The sequence below is a fragment of the Notechis scutatus genome, chromosome 3, assembly GCF_049901735.1.
Source record: "Notechis scutatus isolate UNSWTSFEM ecotype Mainland chromosome 3, rNotScu1.2, whole genome shotgun sequence".
Lineage (NCBI taxonomy): Eukaryota > Metazoa > Chordata > Lepidosauria > Squamata > Elapidae > Notechis > Notechis scutatus.
In genome coordinates, this window is record NC_142011.1 from 140,507,002 (window position 1) to 140,511,049 (window position 4,048).

At 38.5% G+C, this 4,048-nt stretch overlaps 1 long non-coding RNA gene across 1 annotated transcript; it reads left to right on the forward strand.

The window, feature by feature from the left end:
* Positions 1–919: 919 nt before the first annotated feature.
* LOC148131413 (uncharacterized) lies at positions 920–3,060 on the forward strand. Its single transcript, XR_015748363.1, has 3 exons — positions 920–1,019; positions 1,411–1,933; positions 2,451–3,060. It is a non-coding gene; the product is annotated as an uncharacterized LOC148131413 (long non-coding RNA).
* Positions 3,061–4,048: the final 988 nt, after the last annotated feature.

Consider the following 4,048-nt stretch of genomic DNA (forward strand, 5'->3'; position numbering starts at 1 on the left):
GTTTTACTAAAGCCTTCAAGCTTTGAGTTTGTATCTTTCACATCATTTATATCTCTTTATACCTTTCTTCATTAGCGTTTGTATTAATTCTAGCGATATTGTGATACCTAGGACTAGGCATAGTTTAAAAACAGTTTTAAAGAAATCTTTTGGACCTTGCACGAACATTACACCTCTCTGCTGTTCATTAAAGCTGTTCCTGTTTTCGTGCAAGCTATTTTAAGAATCACACGAACACTGTGCCAATTTTAGTGGCCCAAGATCTAAACCAGTTCTTCAAGATCATTTTTATAGCATACACCTCCCTAGGAATGATATTTTAACTGATTACTGTATTGTTCTATCTATGTACTATACTCCTTCAATATTTTATTGGATTGGCATTTTTTTTTAATTTAAAAAAAGTCATAGTAAATGTCAATTCCTTCCTTCTACACTTCCTCTCTCCGTCCCTTCCTGAGATGTCATAAACAAAGTATAAAATGTAGGGATTTTTCTGCTCCCAAACTTTCCTTCCACAAACAAAAGAATCCAAAACTAAGTCATCTGGAAGGCATTGTTCCCCAACCACCTCTTGTAATGCTCCAGGATCATATTAAAGAGGAATTTAGAGAATGGCTAGGTGTTCAAGCTGCGATTCTCTGTGTAAATCAGCCCTGAAGTGAGTGGAACTGACAGGAGAGTGGACACAGGCTTATGTCTGTCCCATGTTGTTAGTTTTATGGGTATTAAGTCATAAATCTGTCCTACTTGTTACATGTTTTTAAACTTGTGTGCATTTCCTCAGAACTACATGTATTTTGATGTATTTTCTTCTAAAATGTACATTGCTAATGGAAATATTTTATAAACTATTTTTTTTTAATTAATCTCTTTTTTATATATATTTTTTTTTCATGGCATCAAAAAACTCAAGAGAAGAAAATATTTTTCTTGTATCAGTCTGAAATGTATCAGTTGATCTGCCTAAATAATGAGGCCAATCTTCCCAGTTAGACCAGACAGGAAAAACAAACCAGGTGAGGTAATTCTACTTCATCGTAAGGTATGGAATGGAATCTTGCAAGTTTGAAAGTACAAAAGTCCCACTTAACTCTCTTACATTAAGGAAGGGTGCTTTTGGAGTTCCTTTCTCTTGTCATTTTTATATACCATAAAAATTGGTCTTGGCTAAATAAGTTGTAGGAACCAGCCATTGTGGTTTGTCACCCGTTCGTTTTGGAGCCATGCAAAGTGGGAACTCAGCAACTGAGTTAATAAATGAAACAATGATTAAAGATATAATTATCTGATTTAAAAAAACAAACAAACAAACCAAGAAACCATCTGTATTTGCACTTGGAGCAGTATCTGGATCCTGCTTGCATTGGCACTGACACAAGTTAACATATTCTCTCTCTTTTTTAACAGATGTGAGTTTATTGACTGATAAGAGCATGCGAAGAAAAAAGATGGAGGAAGAACCTGCACCCAAAACTGCTGACTGAAACAGCAACTTCATCTTGATTCATGATGGCCAAGCCCCTCTTAAATCATTCCCTTGAGCTCTGGGCCAGTGGACATATTGAATGAGCAATGTTTAACATAAACTGTCAATCTAAAGAAGCAGAGGACCTTGTCAGATCACAGCAGTAATATCTACAGGCTTAACCTGTCTATGACAATCCTGGTTATTTTCGTTCCATTATATTCTGCAGCGTTACAGATGGACCATGATTGAATGGAGCTCATATTTCCTCAGGCAAAAATATCATAGCCTTTGAGCTCCTTGCTTGGCTAATACAGATGGGTTACAAAAATCAATATAGTCACTAGATGGCAGCAGAAAGTTATTTTTCAAGATCCAATCTGGGTTGGTCATGGGAGGTTTAGAGAAAATTATTTCTTGAGAAAGTTATTTCCTGGCACTTATCTAATTCGCCATGGCGAATAGGTGGTGTTGAGGTAATTCCCGTTAGGAGAATGAGCGCATACAGGGAGACGTATTTGAGAGAAGTGTTTGAATAATACACGCAGAGTACACAGATACACTGTACAGTAAATGTAGGTTTTTACTTCCAGAAAGGTTTAAGCAAAGTCCAAAATAAGCAATCCAAAATCATTCACAAGTAAATCAGTCAGTTTTTCAATCCAGGGATAATCCAAATATCAAATTCCAGTGTCAAAAACAGTTCAGTATCAGACTTACATGAAATCTAGTAATATCAGTCAATTAGAAGAAATGGAGTAACGGCAATATTTTCCAACAGAAGGAAACAGAGACGGAGACACACTCTCTTCTGAGACTAAGACTAAACAACCCAGGTTTCTGGCTCCATCTTATGGCTGTTTGAGAAACCACACCCAATTGCATGCTCTTACATTCCCTTAAAGATATAGTACTAAAATGTTTATCCTGGTTTATATATTTCTAACCCAAATACCTGTTAGGTGACTTATATTCCTAACAGGTGGCAATACAAATCAAATCAAATCAATCAATCAATAATGATCATCTGTAGGAATACCTCCATCCATGTTCCTGCTGATATTATAACAAAATGCTACATGATTGTGAAGCAAAAATTACCTTCACTAATTCCATGTTAATTTTCTTCACACAAGGCTTGTTTCTTCAACTGGCCTAGATTCAGAAAAAGAAAAAGCAAGGGCTGGTTAATGCAGAGCTCAAGATAGTTAGGAAGAGTTTTATTCTGGCATATGTTCACTGGCCTATGACTTCTTGGATCTCTTCAGCATCCCAGTTGAAAAATTCATATTATATTGACCTGCCCTGCCAATCTTCTGCCATAGTATATTGGTTATTTCCCAGTTAAAAAAAACTTTGACAGAAGGTCACAGTTTTCTCATTTTTACCCACCAGAGATTACGAGTTCAATTATTGCCATTTCAGTACGATATCCTCTTTTGAAACCCGATTGAAAACGTCCAAGTAAATGTATTTCTCCCCTCCCAAAAAAGTTGCAGACCAACAACATTCTCAACAGTCTCGACTCTTTTTAGCCATGGTTGTTCAATGACTCACTCTAAGTGAATCACACAATCCTTAAGCAAATCTGGCTTCCCTGGTGGGAAACCAACTGGGAAGGTTGCAAATAGAGACCACATGACCTCAGGACCACATGTAACTGTCATAATTACATACCAAGCGCCTAAATTTTGATCACTTGGCCATGGCAAAGCTGAAACAGTTGTAAGTGAAAGGACCGCTTGTAAATCCCTTTTTGCAGTGCTGTCACAACTTCAAATGATCGCTAAAAGAATGGTTTTAAGTTGAAGACTACCTGTACTACCTGTACACACATACTGTACTACCTGTACCTACACACCATACCTACATGGTGGTGAGATTCAAATTTTTTTTACTACCGGTTCTGTGGGCGTGGCTTTGTGGGCGTGGCAGGGGAAGGATACTCTAAAATCTCCAATCAGAAGTAATATTTTCCGGTTCTCTGAAATACTCAAAATTTCCACTACTGGTTCTCCAGAACTGGTCAGAACTTGCTGAATACCACCTCTGCTACGTGTTGTGACTCGGAGGTCTGAGCCTGCCTTGTTAGAAGATACAGACTTAAGCAATGAGGAAGAGAGGGATTTGGCCTTGAGATTTGAACCTGCTTTGCTGGAAGACACAGACTTGAAGAGGAGGATTTGGCTCTGAGGTTTGAGCCTGCGTTGCTGGAGGATTCGGAATCATCTTCCTCCCCAGGACCTTCCTCCCTGGTTGTGCCTCAGGTGTTGGCAGATAATCAGGAGAGCGTAGCGGAGCCTCTAACTGAGGAATGTTGGTTTGATGCAAGGCAAAGACGTAGACATAGATGTGAAATGCAACGTAAAAGGAAATGTCAAATCAGGGACTGAGATGAGAGACTGACACGCCCCTCAGGAAATAAAAGGGGGCGTGTTAGCTCTGAATCCTTGTTCGGGACAACTTGTTTATTTGGGATAGAAGCTTTGACAAATTCTCTGTGCGGCGTTTGCCTTTGATTTATGGTCTTGTCTTGTTATCGGACTTGGCAGGCAGCTTCTGGAAGACTGCCAAGGACTT